The following is a 15,200-nucleotide window of genomic DNA, read 5'->3' on the forward strand; positions in this document are numbered from 1 at the left end:
CACTTCAGGATTTCTGATTACACAGTGCAGATAGTTCAGCAGTTCAGAAAATGTAGAGTCAGCCACCAAACTGTCAGGTAGTGAAGTTGGTAAAGGACACACCAGGTGCTCTGCCTGCCCTTTGTACAGCTAGCCTGATTGCAACAACTTGGCCTTCTAAGGACAATTGAGCAAGGGCATGAAGACAGAGCAAAAGAAGGTGATAGCTCAAATGGTTTTGAAGGAGATTAACTGGGTGATACTGTCTAACTCTACTCTTAATACACTCACAACACCCAACTTAGTCAAAGATTCTGACTGCTTCCTAGAAGAAGTGAGATCACAGAAGTCATGCCTCCAGCTCTTTTCAGCCGTGGCGGTCCCCAAGAGCCTGCCTTGCGACCCCTCGAATCTCAGACTGGCACTACTGTTCTCAGCTTTACTTCCATCTCTGACTATAAATTCATCACAAAAAAATGGGACAACTGTAATGCCATAATCAACAAAATATATTTTTTTAAAACCTAAAAAAAATAAATAAAAGGATGTGTGAAGAAAAAGAAAATTCATCACAGATTTAAGTTGGGAGTCTCCACTCTCTCTTAGCCTTGTGGGCCAGAGCCCTGGCCAGTTCTCCCAAGTGGTGAATGAATCAAATAGCAGCTTAAATCTCTATATTATTTTCTACCCTAAATTACCATAAATATTTTCCAAAACAATTCAACCATTGATTCATAGGCTGTATTGGTACATCCCAAACATCTTTTATGGCAGCCCATTGACTCCATTTATTTTTAATTTCCAGTGGAAAAAGAATTTGAGAAGACTAATCAATATGATGATACAAGAAAAAAATGTAACAAAAGAAAACCCTAATGATAATGTTTCGTATATCTTAATAAATACTTATTAAATGAATGAACATAGCAACAGAAAGCCATTGCCAACTGAAGTAAACATTGATGATGCACTCTTAAGAATCAGCCCTTCCACGTGTTATGGCATTTCAATCATCTCCTTGTGTGAGTCCCAAATTTGAGTAATTCTTAAGAGGGCAGAGGATTCTGGGAAGATAACAGAGCAAGAAGCATCAGGAATCAGTTTCCTCACCTAGACAACAATCCCACTGGCAAGACCTGTCTGATATAATATTTTTGGAACTCTGGAGTCTACTAAAGGTTTACAACTTTCAGGGGGAAACTTGGACAGTAAACTGTGGCCAGTTTCAGTCAATTTCATCTCTTGGTGCAGTAGCAGCTACCCATCCCCCGTGGTAGGAAGCTGTACTTGCGTCCAAGACTTGAGAGCCAGGATGGATAAAAAGGATCCCCTACATCAAATATTGGAGATCTGTGCTCTGATAACTGATTGAACAGGGATAAAAGCTAAAAAGTTAATGATAAAAAGGACTATTTAAATCATAAAATTGGGCTAAATTTGTTTTTTCTTCTTTCTCCTACCTCGCAGGAATTTGTAAAGGAGACCACTTCTGTTTTGAAGAACCAAGGAATCTACATTGTCTTAACACATTCAAGTGATAGGGTGAGCGAATTGGATGGTTTCACTGCAGGCGAATGATAGAACTCTGAGTGGAAACACAGTCTGTATGGCATAGTTGAATACTACCTATTACTGCCTTTTGTCTGCCTTTTGAATGATGGACTCATACACCACCAGAGCTGAGAAAGGCTTCAGTGCCTGTGTTTCAACATTACTCATTTTACAAACAAGGAAACATTATGAGTTCTTCATTATCAGTTTGGTAGTACTTCGTTATCAGTTTGCTGTACTAAGTCTGCCTCAGCAAGGCATGCCAGAATTCATGTGAGAGAAGTCCTCCACTAGGGTATGTGATTCCCACACCTTTACTTGCCCTGTGCTGCAGTCCTTGCCCCAGGCTCTCTGTCTCTGTTAATGCTTCATCCAGACTCTCCAGTTGATGAATAACTCAATGCAGTATTCTCCCCTTCGGTGGTTCTCACTGCAGAGCCAGCTTCATTGCCAAGCAGTAGCTCATGCTTTGACTCTATGGTAAAATGATCCTAAGAGCAACTTTCTAGGTAATCTTCCTCCTGGTTTACCTAGGACCTAACCCTGAAGACCTCATATGTTGACCAATAGGCCACATTCTCAAGTCTGGTTTGACCTTAGCAATGAGAATAACTCTTTTTCATTTTTCTACATCTTGATCTCTTCAACTAGATTATAAATTTCACCTTTCTATTCTTGCCCACATTACCTAATATGGTTCCTGGCATATAACAAGTGACAAGAATATTGGTTAATTGATTTAAATCACTCCCTGATCACCAATACAACCCCCACACCACATTCTGAGTGAGCAGTGTAGGCAGCTGCTGGCCTGATATAAATTTAGAGTTTAGGAGAGCTCTCCCAGCTCAAGGACCGTTTCTCTGCCAGGATACTTAAAATAACCACATTACTCACTCCTTTGAGTCAAGGCCTTGAAAATTCTTGTTAAAATGCAAATGTCATCTGAGAAGGATGACACGAAGTTATCAATGCCTATTAATAACATATGATATGATTGGTTTAGCAGGGAATAAGAAAGATCCAGAATGTAGAAGGACAGACTTAAATCAGCCCCGAATTTCAGAACCTGGTGAAACCAGGAAAGGTTTCTCGGCAATTGGTGGATGTATACTGAAAGGAAAAGGATCTCAGAAAATGGAGATGAGATGATAGAAAGGGGAAATAAAACCACCTGGTACAGTGCAAAAAAATTAATAATAATAGCTAATATTTTAGGTACATATTCTGTGCCAGGTAATGTCCCAAGTGCTTTGCATGTATTAGCTCACTTTTCTTTTCCTCGTCTATAAAATAGGCAGAATTACTATTGCACATTTTCAGCTGAAGAAACCAAAGCAGAGAGGCGTTAAGTGATTAGCTAGGGGGTAGAGCTGGAATTTGGAGCAAGTGTAGTTCTAGAGTCTCTTTGTTGACCATCTATGCCACATCAGTGTTTGATTGTTGTTTTCATTAACATGCTCATGATTTAAATCTACAGAAAGGAGCCATTCATTCCTTTCAATCTTGTTTGCCTTCATTTTACAAGTTTCTTGATACTTACAGTCTCTTGATTCCTTTCCTTCTTTCCTACAACTTGAAACAAGTTCTTTTCATTTCTTTTCTAGGAAGCACTGACTCTATGCCAGGCACCGGGCCAGTACCTTATCTCATTTAAACCTCAGATAAAATACTGATAATTTCTACATGAAGAAACTGAGGCACAGAATGTTCTGTTGTCGGCCCCCCAATATTAGTCCTGAGACTTGAACCCTCAAAGCCTGGTTCCAGGCCCTGGCTGGCGTAGCTCAGTGGATTGAGCGTGGGCCTGTGAACCAGACAATCGCGGTTCGATTCCCAGTCAGGGCACATGCCTGGGTTGCAGGCTGGTGCCTTGCAGGCTAACTACCAGCAGGGGATGCACAAAAGGCAACCATACATTGATGTTTCTCTCCCTCTCTCCTTCCCCTCTAAAGATAAATAAACAAATAAAATCTTTAAAACAAAAGCCTGGTTCCAGAGCCCTTATTCATATTTCCTGCATGACTTAACCACCTGGCTATTCTAAGAGTTTCTAACTTGCCTCCCTTTGCTAGTCCTTTCCATATCCCAGTCTTTTGCATCATAAACCTTAAAATCTCTTCTCTGCACCCTAGCTTCTCATCTGTCATTCAAGGAAGTGGGTGCTGGGACTACCACCTTCCTCTTGCTGCCCCAGGTATAAATACCTACAGAAAAAAATGGATTTGACTGTACTTTCTATTTTTATGAAATTATATCTTACTGATTATGCTGTTACAGTTGTCCCAATTTTCCCCTTTTGCCCCCCTTTACCCAGTCCCCTAATTCCTCAGGCAATCCCCACACTGTTGTCCATGTCCGTGGACAATGTATATATGTTCTCCGGCTACTCTATTTCCTATGCTGTACTTTACATCCCCATGACTATTCTGTAACCATCAATTGGTACTTCCTTATCCCTTCAACTTTTTCACCCATCCCACTCACCCCTCTCCATACTGGCAACCATCAGAATGCCCTCTGTATCTATGAGTCTGTCTCTGTTCTGCTTGTTTGCTTATTTTGTTTTTTAGATTCAATGGTTAATATATATGTATTTATTGCCATCTTATTGTTCATATTTTTATCTTCTTTTTCTTAAATAAGTCCCATTAACATTTTATATAATAATGATTTGATGATAATGACCTCCTTTAGTTCTTTCTTACTTGGGAAGCTCTTTATCTGCCCTTAGATTCTGAATGACAGCTTTGCTGGGTAGAGTAGTCTTGGCTATAGTTCCTTGCTTTTTATCACTGTGAATATTTCTTTCCAATTTCTTCTAGCCTGCAAAGTTTCTTTTGAGAATTCAGCTAACAGTCTTATGAGAGCTCCTTTGTAGGTACCTAACTGCTTTTCTCTTGATGCTTTTAAGATTTTCGCTTTGTCTTTAGCCTTTGTCATTTTAAGTATGATGTGCCTTGGTAGGGACCTCTTTGGGTTCATCTTGTTTAGGACTTCCTGTGCTTCCTGGATTTGTATGTCTATTTCCTTCACCAAGGTAGAAAAGTTTTCTGTCATTTTTTTTAAATTTGTTTCCAGCTTCTTGCTCACTCTCTCTCTCTTCTCTTTTCTAGCACCCCCATGATGAGAATGTTGGTATACTTGAGGTATAACGTTATACTCGTTATACTTGTTGGTATAATGAGTCCCAGAGGCTCGTTACACTATCCTTATTTTTTCGATTCTCTTTTTCTTTTTGCAGTTCTCATTGGGTGTCCTTTGCTTCCTTATATTCCAAACTGCTGATTTGATTCTCAGCTTCATCCACTCTGCCATTGATTCCCTATAAAATGTTCTTCATTTTAGTGTATCCTTCATTTCTGACTAGTTCTTTTTTATGATTTCCATGTCCTTTTTTATGATGTGGAAGTTCTCTCTGAGTTCATCTGCTCTTCCCATAAGTTCATTAAACATTCTTATAACCAGTGCTTTGATCTCTGAATCTAGTAGATGGCTTGTCTCCACTTTGTTTAGTTCTTTTTCTGGAGTTTTTTTCTGTTTTTTCATTTGGGCCACTTTTGTTTGTCTCCATTTTTTGCAGCCTCCCTGTGTTTGTTTCTATGTATTAGGTATAGCTACTATGTACTGGGTAACGTGTCCTAACACAGTAGGTGTTCTGTGGGGCCTTGTGGCATAGCATCCCCTGTCACCTAAGCTGGGTACTCGAGATGTGCCCATGGTATGGGCTATATACACCTTCCTCTTATAGTTGAAACGTGATTGCTCTTAGCAGGTCAAAGGGAAGGATTTTCTCAGGCTGATCAGCTTCAAGGACTGGCCGTGGCCACAGACTACCAACCTCCAATCTCTGTGAAGAATTGGCTGTGCAGGAGCCCACTCCACAGAGCAGAACTTACTTCAGCAGGACTCTGATGCCTGCTGAGTTCACCCTTTGGGTGTGTCTCCTGTGGAGGTGGTTGGGTAGTGGTGCTCTGACATGGTCTGTAGCTGTCCACTTGGGGTGCAGGCTCTGGAGCTTCCCAGAAGGTACAGGACCAGGTCAGCCACTGCCTGTGTTCTGTCTGAGGCCACCTGGCATAAGCTATCTGCGGATGGCTGCTACTTGGGCTGGGCTTGTAGGTGCCCAAGTGAGTTCAAGCTGTGAACCAAGACTAGCTGCTGCTACTTGCAGACCTGGGGCCACTTAGCAAGAGGTAGGAGGCTTGCTGAGGCTAGATGCTGCTTTTTTTGAGATGGAAAATCTGAAGTATGAGCCAAGATAAGCCATTTGTTTGGAAAAGTGACTGGAAACAGCTTGGGTGGGCCTGAAAGTTGGGTGGGACATGGCCCCAGAGAATCACCAGGGTGGGGCAAACAGTGTGAGCCAGGTTAATGGAGTCTCAGTTATTGCACCTGCCTGCCAGTTCTTTTGGAGTGGGCTCAGAAAAGGAACAATGGCCTCTGCCAGGACTTCTGTCTGGAAAAAAAGCTGTCTCCTTGCTCTCTCCCTGATGCCAGACATTTCAGTTTCTCCTCGTATGCATCTGGTGCCTTTCAAATTGCTGTCCCAGTCCCCAGTGCTGTAGCTGAAAGTGAGTCTGAGTAAGTCTGTGGGCCCTTTAAAAGGAACTGCCTGGGAATCTAGCAGTTTCTGTCTTCCACGGCCTCAATCCCTGCTGGTTTTTACAGCCAAAAATTATGGAGACTTAATCTTCCTGTCACTGGATCCCTGGGCTGGGGAATGTGTTGTGCAGCTGTGACCCCCCACACATGGGTGAGGGACAAGCCTGTTCTACCTCCTGCCTCTCCTACCAGCCTTGATGTGGTTTCTTCTTTAATTCCGTAGTTGTAACCCTTCTATTCAGCTCGATTTCTGGCAGTTCTGAATAACGGTTGTTCTATAGTTTAGATGTAATTTTGATGTGGTTGTGGGAGGAGGCAAGCTATGTTTGCATAGGCTACCATCCTAGCTTTCTCCACTCCACATGATTCAACTTTACTTTTTTCTTTAAGTTAAACACTTCTGAATGGCCACAGACAATTCAACAAACAAAGGGCAACCCAAGAGTATACGATAAAGGGTTAATTTTCTTAATTGACACAGAGCTTTTAGATGTATGTCCCCCAAAAGCAGGAAAAACCGGCATGGTATATAAATTGGATTTAAGTAATTCAGAGATTTAAATCTAATTTAAAATGTTTGAACGGAGAAGGGTGGAAATGGAAGGGAGCGGGGAGGATGGGGGGTGGGATGGGATGGGAGTAATAGACAGAAAACTGTACTTGAAAAATAATTAAATAAAAAATTTGGGAAAAAAATAAAATGTTTGAACTCAATTATAATTTAAGAAATGCGAGACTTCCGCCAAGATGGAGGCATAGGTGGAAACACTGTGCCTTCTCCCACAACCAAGTTTGAATAAAACAAAGGTTTGGAGAAACAAAGACACAATCAAAGGACAGAAAATTGAATTATACGGAAGTCCGACTACATCTAACCGTTCAACAGGGACAGTAAGAGGGGCGGAGCCAGCAGCAAGCAGGGTCGGGCAGGACACGGCCCCCGACCCAGGCGCGCAGGCAGACGGGAACCAGTTGCAGTGCGGGGCAGACCGCGGGCGCATATTCACGCACAGTGAGACAGACCACGCAGGCCCCAGGGGGCGAGGGCTGACGGCGGTGGCACACTCGCGTGCAGTGGGACGAAACGCGTGGGCCCGGTGACGGCAGCAACTGAGGCACTGGTGAGGGCCGTGGCGGCAGGCGGCGGACAGGACGCCATAGTCCCTCTTTGACCCCGCCCCCACATACAGCGTCACAACCCAGCGACTGAGTTGCCCTGTTCTAGTGAACACTTTAGGGCTCTGATCCTGCTATGGAACAGGCACAAACAACCCGAAAGATGGCACAAGAAGAACTCAAAGTCCCAGAGCCAATAACTCTAAGCAACTGAGAAATTGCCAGCCTCTCAGAAGCACAATTCAGGACACTATTTCTCAGGATGCTCACAGAACTGGTAGATTATAGTCACAGATTAGAGGAACATATGAAGGCTAAACTAATTGAAACGAAGGGAGATGTCCAGGAAACCAATAGCTATGGAAAGGAAACTGGGACTCAAATAAATGGAATGGACCAGAAGGAAGAACAAAACATTCCACCAGAAAGGAATGAAGAAATGAGAATTCAAAAAAATGAGGAGAGGCTTAGGAACCTCCAGGACATCTTGAAACGTTCCAACATCCGAATTATAGGGGTACCAGAAGGGGGAAAGAAACAGCCACGAGTGGAAAATGTATTTGAACAAATAATAAAGGAGAACTTCCCCAGTCTGGCAAAGGAAATAGACTTCCAGGAAATCCAGGAAGCTCAGAGAGTGCCAAAGAAGTTGGACCCAAGAAGGAACACACCAAGGCACATCATAATTACATTAGCCAAGACCAAAATGAAGGAGAGAATCCTAGAAGCAGCAAGGGATAAGGGGACAGTCACCTACAAAGGAGTACCCATCAGACTGTCAGCGGATTTCTCAAAAGAGACCTTACAGGCAAGAAGGGGCTGGAAAGAAGTATTCCAAGTCATGAAATCCAAAGACCTACAGCCAAGATTGCTTTATCCAGCAAAACTTTCATTTAGAATGGAAGGACAGATAAAGTGCTTCTCAGATAAGGTCAAGTTCAAGGAGTTCATCATCACCAAGCCCTTATTATATGAAATGCTAAAGGGACTTATATAAGAAAAAGAAGATGAAAAATATTAACAGTGAAAGGACAGCAAACACACAGTTATTAACAACCACACCTAAAACAAAAGCAAACCAAGAAGACAGCTAGATCAGGAGTGGAACCACAGAAATGAAGAACACATGGAGGGTTAGAAACAGGGGGGTGGGAGGGGGAGAAGATGGGAGAAGGCACAGAAAATAGCATAGATGGTAGGCAGAAAATAGATGGGGGGAGGGCGAGAATAGTGGGAGAAATATAGAATCCAAAGAACTTGAGACACGTGGTTATAAACTAAGGGGGGGGGGGAGAATGGTGGGGGAGGGAGGGTGTGGGTGGAGGGGATTGAAGGGGGGGAATAGAACAACTGTAATGGTATAATCAATAAAATATATTAAAAAAAAAAAGAAATGCTCTCTGATACCACAATATATTATTTCTCACCTATGAGCTTGGACAGGATTTTAAAGATTGATACCTAGTTTCACAGGAAGTTTGGAAAAAGAGACTTTTATAGACTATCATTTGAAATGGGAATTGGCACAGTCCTTTTTGTAGGGCAGTTTGAAAATATTCACCAAAATGTGAAATGCACGTACAGTTTGATTCAACATCACTACTACAAACATAGTCAAACAATTCAGCAAGGATATCTGCCCAAGGATGTTCACTGGAACATTTCTGATTGGTAAGTAGATCAGAGAAAATAAATTATGATGTCATGAATACACTTCCATAGATATCAATGCTACACCCCAATGGTCTCCCAATTGAGTTCTATGCACCAGGGGTCCATTAAAAAATTTGGTGCAATATAGAAAAAAATAAGAAAACACAGAATTAATATTGAATATATATTTATACAGTTTATCTCATTCTTTTAAAGTCACTCTCATGTATATTTTAAAATGAACCTAATAAATGGATGTAGTGGTTGAAGGGGTTCAGAGTATGGCACCCCAAAATGCTCCATTCCAGCATAAGGATTATTGGAACTGAAAACAATTGAGAAGAAACAGACACAAAAAAGACTCTCTACCCTCCATCTCTCTACCAAGAAAGGGAGGATGATTCTTAATCACTGGGGACAACTCTAGATTCTTCTCAGCCCAGAGATGTCACCAGAGAACCCTACATGACAAACTTTGCTGAAATCGCATTTATGTCCCATTAGTTTCCCCTGTATATTTACATTTTCACATTTGCCACCCCCTAGAAGCTCAAAGTCCCTTTCCTTTGTCTTGCCCCTCTCTAAAACTGTATTTTCTTTATTAAGATGCAATATAAACCCTGCTGGCATCTTTATCTTGGACTTCCCAACCTTCAGAACTGTGAGAAATGAATGTTTCAGCCACTCAATCTATGGTAATTTTGTTATAACATCCCTAAAGGCCATACAAGATCCTTAGCAATGGGGCTTTAAATTACTTCTCCCTGCTCCTTCCTTACTCCCTCTCCTCCTCCCTAAACCAATGTACTCACAGACTCTCACTTACGGGTTTTGAGAGATACTCCTCTGCGCGTCTCCTGTGCTCCTACATATAGTGCTGGGTGTGCCAAGAATGCAAGGCCCTGACTGATGTTTACCAAGACTATTTCTTAGAGTTATGTCTTCAACAAGCAACTTTTAGGGAAAAAGGCAATTTCTCTCGCACTGGGACAAACAGCAGACTTGCTTAGTGCTTGCTATAAAACAACAGGTTCCCAAGCTAGTGTTCCTTTCCTGTAACACAACTCAGTGCGGTTTCTAACATCCATCTCAGCTCTTTGTGTCACTGTCATGGGTTTTAGAAATCAAGGAAACTGATACAAATAGGCTCATTGATACTTATGCTACTTACCAGGCTGTGAGTACTACAGTCCTTTGTCTCTCACATAGGAATCTTGTGTCTCCTGCCAACAGCTATGAAACCATAACAGGCTCAGATATTAGCATGTGAGTAGAGTAAATTCAATTCTCAGAGCTGACAATGGAGCCTCTTTTCCACTTCTGTCCTGTTGCTCCCATTTTCACTTTGCTTGATCTATTGTTTTCTCCTATTTTTGCTCGTTTCTTCTTTTATCCTTTCTTTTATGGTTATCTCATTTTTAATTCCTTTTCTCTCACTGATTTCAAAATTATACTTTATATTTTCACTCACTTAGTAGTTATCCTTAAGTCATGCTTACGACCTGCCCCTGAAAGTTTAACCACAATCTCCTTTCTTCTCCCAGACTCTACAAAGATTTCAGCATGCTTCAACACTAATCACGCATCTTCTTTCTCCACGCTATGGTTGTCCTATATGTTAATTTAATTCCACTTTATTTTAACTTCCTTTCCCTTTGTTTTGTTTACTATAGGCAATTAGTAAGCAGATTTACCATCTGCATACTAATTGTTTTGCTCACCATTGCACCCTGTATCCCAGTGGTTTCGTCTCCATTTAATTCCTTTCTTACAGTAAAGTATATCCTTTGGTAATTTTTTCAGCAATGGTTTATGAGTGGTAAATTCTTTCCGCCACTTTACCTCAAATACCTTTATTTCATCTTAACTCTTTGGAGACTGCAAGAGCAAATGTTTTTTCAAAATTTTTTGTGCTCCCAGTGCGCATAAGAACAATCCAGGGGGATTTGTCAATTGCACATTTTGGGGTTCTTTAGAGACCCTTTTTTAATAGTTTTGGAAGGGGCAAAACAGGAACATATCTTTTTTATTATCACTTAAACTGATACTGATATAACTATGTCAAGGCCACACTTTGAGAAGAAACAGGGCTATTGAGGGATGCTATGGAAAAGACTTTTCATTTGTTTTTCACATTTTTTTCCGTATAAAAGTAACATATACTTATTAAAGGAATTTTAGAAGAATAGAGAAATAGGGAAGAATAGGTCATTCAATTCTATCCAAATATAACTACTGTCAAATATACAGTTGATCATTATTAGTGGATCCCATATTTACAAATTCACCTACTCCCTAAAGTTTCTTGAGGAGTAACTCCAAAATGAATATTTGAAGACATGCACATGGCGGTGAGTAACTGAGTGGCCCGTCAGATCTGTGCTTGTGTCCGGCTCTCCTGTTTCAGCCCTCACCACAGGTGGCCAGGGGATGGAGTCAGTAGGGGGCAGTGTGGTGTAGTGCAAGAAGTACCAGCTGGGGGGTCAGCTGGGTGGGATTTCAAACTCCACCCTGACACCTGTTCTTGGGATAGTCTCAGGCAAATCACTTAATGCCATTGACCCTCATTTCATCTCATTTGTGAAATAAAGAAAAGGTAGAATCTACCAGGATGGCAGATTTTTAGGATTAAAGACTATAATCTATGTGAGATATGTATATATAATATATCTTTCCCCTGGGAGCAATGCATCAATATTAGCAAATTCAGTGGTTCCCAGACTTTATGGAACATGACTACCATTATGAGAACTGACTGTGTTTCCTTCCAGATTTTTTACTATGGAGAAATTTTTGTAGCGCTTCTGTTGAGGTTTATAGGCTATATTTACTGCCCAAGGCCAACTTCTCCCACTCCTCATAACCTTCCCTAAGGCCATGGTTTCACGCTGGCTGCACATCAGAATTATCTGGGAGACTCTTATAAAACTGATGCCAGACCCCACCCCCAGGGATCCTGATTCAATTGTTATGCAGTGGGACCCAGATATCCGTAGCTTTAAAGAGCTTCCAGGTGGTTCCTGTGAGCAACCGGGGGTGGAACCTCTGTTTAATCTCTTTGGAGGAGAGGCTAATGGTCTCAGAGCCCCTTGGAGCCACCCATTTGGCGGCCCCTCTTGCTGTGGAGGATTACTCCCCATTCATTCCCAGCTCTGCGCTGGCCATGGCTCATTCCTCTGCCCACCAGTGCCTGGAACTCAGGCCTTGTGTCCTTCCCAATGCTGCTCTTCATGTCGCTGACTTCAGGGGAGGGGTGACGCACTAAGGACCCCATAGTGCCCTTACTGACCAGCCCCTTAGTCTCCCCTCAACAGTACCACACAGGCTAGAAGGGGAAAATGGGCTTTCTGGAAGACTGGAGGTGATGGAAGAGAATTGCAGAGCAAAAGAAACAAATGTAAACCATGCACTGGATGTGACTGCTCTAGCATCCATAAAAAGAGCCATGACCACCATAGAATTAATTCTGATTGTAGGCCCTGAACCCTGCCGTCTACTTCCTCCCTCCCTCAGGCAGCTCCTAGGACACAGCCCCATGGGGCATTTCCCCAAGGCTGTTCCCCAGTCTAGAATAATGTTCCATGAAAGATGGAGAGGGGTCTATCTACCCTTGCAAGGTAAAACTATGCCTCTTCTTTCTTCCTCATAGATTCAGAAGGTAACCACTGAATCCAATGCACACACACACACACACACACACACACTGAGAGAAAATTCCTCAATAGTGAACAGTCTCAGTTCATACCAAGCGTTCAGAGAAACATTTTCCTAAACATGAATTAACATGGTCCCCACATAAATTGAAGGTAACACTTTATCCTTATTAGGCAAAGCAATGCCAACCTCAACACCTAACAACTATTTCTTGTACACCTGCTTGCAAACCCTGCTCAGAGGCCTGTTGGTGCTACCTGGACCATCTCTGGGCATTTGTCCAGCATCAGAGCCACCGGTCTCTGGCAGCCACATCCTGGTTCCACAAAGAATTAGCACAGCTTGGAAATCCCTCTTGCTTTTCTATTATATTAAATCATTTTCTCAGGCAGGGCATTTTCAAAACTAACTTTTATCTGTGGTGGAAGGCAAGAAGAGGTTTATTATCCTCCCTGGAGACCACTTCCCTAACTCACCCTCGGGGTGCAGTGATGGAGATGGGAGGAGAAAAGGAAATTTGTGTATTTTATGCTTTTGGATATTTAATACAGTTCTGTATTTTAATGTGCTTACTGAACATTATTGTATCAATACTTTTCATACTATAAAATAGTGTAATTAGCTATTTCAGTTGCTAAAAAATATTTCACTAGGTGTACCAGGGGCTACTTAACTACTCCCTTACGAGTGTGTACATTAGGTTTGCTTCCAGTGAACTTAATTGTGCTAACCAGCGCTGCGTTAAACAACTATGTATGTAAAGCACCTTGCTTGGGACTATTTGCTAAGGATGGGTGCTGAGCAATGGAAGTGCTGAGCCACAAGACAGATATGGTTTTGCAATTCTCAATAAATATTGGCAAACACTTTTCAAAGGACACGTGCAAACTGGCACCTTCAGCAGGAGACTGGATGTGAGTGGCTTTTAAATGAGGAAGCGACGCAACCAAGCCTGCAGTTTAGAAAGATAAGTCAGGCTTCATAACTAGGCCTGGTTAAGTGGGACCATGGCAGTGCAGGTGAAGCTGGAAGGGGCCTGGCGTGAACTAGAGAGAAAGCTTCATTAATTGACCTGGCCACCAGAAAACCAGGAAAGAAGCAAGGCCCCTACTGGTCTGAAACTCGCCATGCATAAATGACAAGGCAGAAGGGAACCTGCTGTGCGGAGCGAGACATCACGTAGTGTCTGCTATAACTGGGTGGAGGCGACCAAAGCACCCGGCAACCCCAGGATGTTTTCTGTCCACGTGAAGTAACGTTATGCGGAAGTGTGCTGGAGACGGATGCTAGAATAGCAAGAAGCGTACACATGCTCAGCTGTATTTTATAGCCAAGCTTTTGTTTGTTTTAAAAAACAAAACAATTTACTTTGTTTTGATTGTGCAAATAAGCCATGCTCACTCTCCTGTTTCTAACTGGCATGCTGATTGTCCCACATTTTAAAGAGCTTTAATGTCTTTTTGATAGTCTGTACAACCTCAGGATAAATTTCCCTCAAGACGATTTTAGAGGCTAAAAATAGTAGTAAAAGCACTAGAGTTCCCTTTCACTTGAGTAAGAAATGTAATTTGTATCAATGACTTTAAATTGTTCATTTACAACTAACTGGAACTTATTTCTCTATTTAAAATGATTAAAACTTGCTTTTTAAATTCAAATACACAAAGTATACTGATCCAAACCCTGAATCTTAGATATATTACCTCTACAGCAATAATTTCAACCAAAAAGGATAGTAAACATCATCCAAAAAATCATCAAAATTACAATAATCCGCCTTGCCTGGGGTGGCTCAATTGGTTGAGTGTTGTCCCTCACAGCAAAACGTCACAGGTCCTATTCCTGGTCAGGGCACATGACTGGGTTGTGGGTTCAGGCCCCAGTGGGAGAGAGGCAACCAGTCAATGTCTCTCTCACCTGGATGCTTCTCTCCATCTCTTCCTCCCTCCCTCTCCCCTCTCTAAAGAGAAATAAGTATTTTTAATGATAATAATCCTCCAAAAAAGAAGAATGCTTATTTTATGTAGTTTTTCCTAATTTGGTTTATCATTCACATCTATGAAAATTGGCTTAACGATTTTTGTACAAATCAAAGATGTCTATGGGGGAAGCATGCAACAACATTTCTTTGGTATAAACCTTAGATATTACTATATCTATCAGTCTCTTATGTATCTATACTGATTCCGTTTCTTAATTTTTATTTATAGGTTTTTAGAGAGAGAGGAAAGAAGAGAGAAACATTGGGTTGTTGCTCCACTTATTACAGGTATTCTTTGGTCAGTTCTCCTGTGTGTCCTGACCAGAGATCAAACCCACAAGCTTAGTATATTGGAACAATACTCCAATTAGCTGAGTCAGGTGGCCAGGGCTGTCTCTAGTGATGCTCGCATATGCAAACATATGTGATGCTTTTGTTAAAACTGGAAATATTTTTTCAACAGTCTCCCTCATGTTTCCTTTGCTCCCACTGCTACAAAATCTACTCCACACCCTTGAAATGCTCGGTCTCATTTCAGGATACACCAGAAGCTCTGGAGTGCTGGGCACTTTCAAGAACACAAACGACTTCCTCAGCTAATTTTCCGCAGACTTAACTGGCTTTCCTCTGAAACCAACTCTAGTATTTATTACATTGGAAA

At 41.8% G+C, this 15,200-nt stretch overlaps 1 pseudogene; it reads right to left on the reverse strand.

Moving 5' to 3' along the window:
- LOC118985840 (striatin-4-like) overlaps positions 1-12,178 on the reverse strand; it is a 38,988-nt pseudogene extending 26,810 nt beyond the window's left edge.
- Positions 12,179-15,200: the final 3,022 nt, after the last annotated feature.

This window comes from Sturnira hondurensis, unplaced genomic scaffold (assembly GCF_014824575.4).
Source record: "Sturnira hondurensis isolate 20B ecotype Veracruz unplaced genomic scaffold, ASM1482457v3 Scaffold0004136, whole genome shotgun sequence".
NCBI classification, from domain to species: domain Eukaryota; kingdom Metazoa; phylum Chordata; class Mammalia; order Chiroptera; family Phyllostomidae; genus Sturnira; species Sturnira hondurensis.